Source organism: Passer domesticus, chromosome 1 (genome assembly GCF_036417665.1).
Source record: "Passer domesticus isolate bPasDom1 chromosome 1, bPasDom1.hap1, whole genome shotgun sequence".
Classification (NCBI taxonomy): Eukaryota; Metazoa; Chordata; class Aves; order Passeriformes; family Passeridae; genus Passer; species Passer domesticus.
In genome coordinates this window covers 110,516,439-110,523,117 of record NC_087474.1, presented here as the reverse complement: position 1 = coordinate 110,523,117, position 6,679 = coordinate 110,516,439, and positions in this window count along the sequence as shown.

The following is a 6,679-nucleotide window of genomic DNA, read 5'->3' as shown; positions in this document are numbered from 1 at the left end:
AGACCAAGTGAGCTCAGCCACTCCTCATACAGCTTCCCCTCAAAGCCCTTCACTATCCCTTTGACCCTCCTTTGGATGCTCTCTAAGAGCTCAATCTCTTTCCTACATTGTAGCTCCCAAAGCTGCATACAGGACTGGAGGTGAGGTTGCCCCAGTACACAGCAGAGTGTGACAATGCCCTCCCTTGCCCCACTGGTGATGGCCCCCAGGACAGGGTTGGCCCTCCTTGCTGCCAGGGCACTGCTGACTCATGTTCAACCTGCCAATGACCAAGAATTCCAAGTTCCTTTCCATGGCACTGTTCTCATTCCCCAGGCTGTACATTCATCCAGCATTGCTCTGCTCCAGCTGCAGAATCTAGCACTTGTCCTTGTTTAACTTCATACAGTTGGTGTTGAACTTCATACAGCAGTCCATCTTGTAGAACACAGAAATCCAGGTTTGCCAAACACAGTGAAACCACGGCTGTTTCTGTGAAATTTGATGCAGCCATGAGCTTCCATTTGTCTGTGGATAGGTGACTCACATGCTGTGATTGCTCTTGGCATTTCATTCTTAGGCATTATTTACAACTATCCTGGACAGGCTTGTTTAAACTTAGAGATCTGCATTATTTTTTTTTTTTCTATTATAACTAAGCAGAAAAATCTATTCTTCTGGTCCTGTCTGTCCTTAATCTGCAGTTGCATGTACAGAATTAGCAGGTAATGAAATATATTAGGAAGGATTGACTGTTAACTGTAAGAAACCAGCTCTTCCCATGTTGTTTATAAAACAATAGTTGTCACATTTAAGATGAGAATGAGCATCAGAGCTAAAGTGAGATTACAAACTTTTAAGTGAACCTTAATTAAATTTTTCAATTTTCAGTAATTGCCTGACAGTAAATCCCTCCTATGGCAGTCAGACTAGAATACGAGGCCTTGTTAGGTGTCCTCCTTTCTTAAAACACTGGAAAGGCTTTTTGCAGGATTTTCTTGATACCTTTTATTCCGCATGTCAGTAATTGAGGGCTCAAAACTAAGTGGCCAAGGAAATGCGTCCCTTAACTAGACAACATAAGCCCTCTACCATATTTTTTTAGCTTTATTCTCAGTTATTTGGATTACAGTGGGAAGCAAAAGGCCTTAAATTCAGATTGATACTATGAATAATTCACATAATTGCTCTAACACACTATAAAAGAGACTGTAACATTTGCTGCAGTGAATAGGCAGCACCTAGTGGTCTTGAAGCACATAAACAGATCACTTTCTTAACAGTAAATTCTGACTTTCTCTGGCATCTAGATCTTTATCTAGTGCGAATTTATCCTTTAGTATTTCACAGAAAAATATAAGTAAGAAAAAACTCTTGAGTTTTTAAAAGTCATTGCATACAATAACGGCAACCCATATACAGACCTCTTGCTTTCTAAAAAAATCTGCTACTCCTTATAGTGAGCAAAGTATTTCAACGTCTTCATCTAGTTGTAATCCTTCCATATTTAAATCTAGGCCTTCAAGTTAATTACAATAATTAGCAAGATTGACTATCAAACCTTAGAGTTTGTTTCAGTTTATTAATCAAAAATTTGAAAAATATCTAACAATAGCTCTCTGAAATCACTCAAAAAAGTGCATAATTAAAAGTAAGGAGAAAACCTGGTCAGTCAAACTTATTAGAACCTAAGCTCCAAAAGATTGTATAATTTGAATCTTTGTTTCACATTTTATTTTATTACAGTAGTCAGAGATTATTGGATCATTAGCTTTAATTTTAACCTAAGAATTTGTTTGTATGTCTATTTATCTTCCGGATTTATTTTTTCACTTTACCAAGTTTCTCATTTCAATAGCAAATATATTTTACTTGAGGCATTGCTAGAAACAGGACTGAGGTAGATATGCTTGCATCAGGAAAATTGCTCTGTAAATTTTTTGTGTTTCAGAACTTTATTGGAAACTTCAACCACAGGAAAAAAAAAAGTAGGCACCAGTTTGATTTCATAGATGTCCAATGAACATTTTTCTGTGAACCAAGGAATTCAGCAAAAATACAGTCCTAAGACAGCTTTCCACTGGGGATGGGGAGCAATAGCTAAAGGGTAAAGGTGTTCTTTTGTTCCCCAAATTTGTTAACAAATGAAGGCTAAGTGAGTGCTACCTTCTTCTGCTTACTTCCTTCCAGTTCTCCCAAGAGTCCTTGCATATGTAGAAGTTAATTTGGTTTCCAAGAAGATGTGGAAAGCTGTTCACTCCTGCCTGAAGAAAGGCATGGATTGCATGTGTAAAGCTGTTCTCTATGTGCAAGATGTGTCAAAGGAAAACCTACTCAGAAGTGACAGTGATCAGAATGCAGCCTATTAACCCTCACACTAATGGTGCTAGTAAGAAAGTCCCTCCCTCACATAAAATCCTGTTATTGTCTTTGTTCAAATTTAAATGTACAATCAGGAGGCCAAGCTCTGCGCTGAAATAAATGAGAATACCTGCTTAAAAAGAATTTTCAAAGTTGTTTACAGTAGGACTTTTCCTAATTTTTATTTGCTTTCTTGTTGGATACACTGGATGATAAATATCCCATGCATGCAAGGAATTTCTCAAAAATGAGGCAAATATGAATGAAATAATGCTAATATTGAATTATAAAGGGTAAAAATGCTAAGCAACTAAAGCAGGGTGTGATATCACTCAAAATTGCTATTTTTGAAGTCTCAAAATGGGTTCTTGGCCTAGGAAAAAGTTTCTTTCAGTTCACTCACACCGTAAATAAAATATTCCAGCCTAGAAAGGAACAAACATTAAAAAGGCGGTTTCTTGCTCAGAATAAAAGTTGTTCAGAGAGTACATATAAAACTCACATGGGAATCACAGTGGACCACTGAACTGCAAGGGAAAAATATTCAGAGTTAAGGAAGTTTCTGAAAACAGGAGAGAAAATGTTATTGCTTCTTTTTGAAAAAAAATATAGAAGAGGAAAAAAAGAAGTTGCAGATAGATATCTTTTCACAAGCTCATGTGGTAAAAAGAGGAGCAATTAAGCTAACAAAAGTCACAGACTTTATTAAATAAGAGCTTGTCCTAGGATATTAATCTGGGAGGGAGAATTTGCATTCTAAGCACCTTGAAGAAGCTCTATACAACTTTGAGCTGTCTGGATGTTAGCTATACCCCTGTGCTTAGCATTTCTTCCAGTGTATGTCAGGACTACCATTTCTTGGATCACTCTTCTGAAGTGCTATAAATTTTCCAATGCACTATAGCAAAAGCCTTTGAAATCTCAATTTTAGACCATTCTGGCATCATAAGCTTCCAGTCCCTGTCTTGTGTTCATGTTGACTGCCATTGTCTCAAAAATCTTCTTGCCACCCTTTCCAAAACAGTATATTCCAAGCAGTTTCTGAAGGAAATCCTCAAGACTTAACACATGAGATAACCATCTCAAATTTTTCCAATCGGTCTCAAAGATTACACAGTCAAAATTACCAAGGCCTCACTTTCCCACCTGCAATGTGGACATAACAGATGTGTACTGAAAAGATAAATTATAATAGTAACATAACTCAGATGTGATGGCATAAGTATCACAGCACAGCCTGTGAGAAAGATTGATTAAAGAGACATTCAAATTAACTATACTGTTGTAGTCAGTTGAGTAGCAAGATTCCTTCCACTGGAACAGTGACCAGCCAGTCAATATTCCATTGATATCCTTTAAGCTTAGAGAGACTGGGTTTGACAGCCAGGGAAGCTGATCTATCCAACCAGCCCTGTTCTGCCCCACCTCTCTCCAAAGGAATACATCATGTATTTTCTTTAAAATAATTCTCTTGAAATAAATTCCACCTGGATCACATCTTGAAGAGCACAAGATATAGCAGAAGACAAAAACAACCTGCATGAAAAGAAAGAGTTTAGGCCTGGGGCATGACAGAACAGATGGGGGGACCTGTACTAAAGGCTGTACAGTGGAAATTCGATGAACAGACACAAAGTGACATCTCCAGGCAGCTTCCCACATTGAACCAAGCCCCCCTTCACATTTCTAAACATAAACACATGTGTTGGCTGCCCTAAGAGTGTCTAGGATGCAGAGGAGTGATGGAAATTTTAGCTACAGTTTGCCCTAAGAGCACAGCTGAATCATGTATTAAAATAGCCTTTTTTCCATACATATGCTTATTAATCAAATGAAAGGTTTGGTGGTTTGGGGACATTTTTCCCCTTTTGTTTCTTTCCTTTTCAAGAGGATAGAAGCTGTTTTTCTATTTCATCCCTGCTGCTGTAGCAACCTTGTGAGTTCTGCTCCAACTCTTTTTCTGCTGGCCAATACCAATTTAATTTGTAATGAAAACATTGCAACTCAGACTACACTACCTACTAGCACATCGATTATTTTTCACCAAACAATTACAAGGAAATCAAAATCCCATCTCTTTCTCTGTTTTTTGAGCTAGTTTTTGATTGGTGTTTTTTTCCCCTATGTTCATTTTTTATTTCTGTTTATAAATGAGTTGAAGTGCAGGCCAAGATATCCATAAAAATTGTACAGCTTCACCAAAACTTTTTATGTAGTAATATTGGCATATTCGTATGTATATATCTCGGTAAGATTCTACTGATGTACATACACTTAATACTTCATATATACAGGCTCCCATTTAGGGAAAACGTATGAACCATACCAAAATAAATCTCTATAAAACTAAGAGAAGTTACGTAGTGAATGGTGAGAGATGCTGAAGGAAAGGTCTGGATTCCAGGAACTAGCTAACATGGAAAATATATGCATGCTTACCAAGATGACCCCACCAAATTAGATAAAAAGAGATAAAAAGGAAGAGTGGCAATGGCTGGCAACAGACTGGAGGCACAAAGGAATACACTTAATGTTTGTGGGTTCTCTGCAGCTGTGGACTAATCAGGAAAAAGCTCTTATGCTGAACAAACTATGCAAACCACTCAAGGCTGTGCAATTAAAGCCTGGTATTCACAGCTCAGTTCATTTAATGAAGGACTGAAGGTATTAATGTTGCTGAATATTTGAGTGCAGGCACAGGAATGGGGTGGTCAGCATAGATTTGCTTGAGTTATCTTGCTTGAAAGTGAAATGGTAGCACACAAAATAACAACTGGAAGTGAGGCTGCTCTAATGACCAATAGTGAATGTGCAGGGACAGTCTATAACATACTAGGAGGAACAGAGGGGTCTTGAGGATCTATCAGATTTAGAGATTTGGAAAAACATTGTAATTCTAGAGGATGGACCTAAGGGATAAAAAAAAAACAACTAAAACCAAAACAATTATCTTGTTATGATGCCGTACTTGCTAGATTAACTCACTCTCAGTGATGAATTGCCCCTTCAAATACCCAATTATAGTATTACATATAATCAATAAGGAGAGGGTGGGGTGAGTGTAATGCACAAGAAGTGTTGGGATTGATATGGTTTTTGTTTGTTTGCTTTAAGGTTTAGACCATTCCACTTGTTTGAAGAACTGCCAGTTTTTCTTGTAATGAAAACTAGTGGCAATTAAGAAAAGTGCTAAATTGGTTCTAGTTCTCATTTTGTTTGTGGGTTTTTTTAAATTTGCTTGTTTGGGGGTTTGTGTTTGGGGTTTTTTTTCTATTTTTGTGTTTCTGTTGTTCTTGGAAACTTAGCCTCATATCAAATAGCCTCACTTGGTCAAGAAAATTTGCTGTTGAGAAAATAATTTCTGTAGGGTAATGGTTTCTGAAACATACCCCCCATCTCACATTCCCATGACAAATTTTCTTAGCTTACAAATAGTAGTGAGAATCTAGGAAATGGGACCAAATATTCTCACATCTCCACCAGCTTTGACTGTCATGTTCATAATACCTTAACCTACATGTAGATTTCAGATTCTCTTAAGACTTTAATCCTTCCTATATCTGGAAGAGATGCTGTAGATGCCTCAGCCCTGCAAGTAGTCGAGGCCAAGTTTGACGGAGCTCTGAGCAACCTGGTCTAGTGAAAGTTGTCCCTGCACATAACAGTGTGATTGGAATTAGATTATCTTGAAGGTCCCTTCCAACCCAGGACATTCTATGATTCCACCCCCTTTGCCATCAGGTGCATCTGAAAAATCTGTATTCTCTGAACTCTAGGTCCTCAGAGCCTGGAGAGACAGAAAGTTCCTCGAAAGCTACAATGAGCAACACTCATCCCTATCATTTGTCCCTCATATGATTTATTACACTACTTCCTCTACAGCCGTAATTTCCTTTGCTTGGAATTTGAACAACTGAGCTGGCACAGATGGTTGTTACGAAAAGGTCGATGTCCAGGATCAAGTGGGTACCAGGTTCAGAAATCTGACCGTGAAATCCACCCCTGGATGACCCCAGACCCATGTGTGCTATGGGAACACACACAGGGAGTCCACCAGGGCTGAGTTCTGCTTGACTACCTGAAGGTAAATTTAGGTGAGACAAAATTAGACAATCACAAAATCAAGAATTACAGAACAGGTCACGCAGGGAAGGTCCACAGTGGGTCATCTAGTCCAACCTCCCTGCTCAAGCAGGGTCACGCCAGAGCACAGTGCACAGGATTGTATCCGGAGGGCTCTTGATTATCTTTTGAGGGAGACTCCACATCCCTCTGGGCAACCTGTTCCAGTGCACGGTCACTGCAATGTGAAAAAGCTCTTCCTCATGTTCAGGTGAAA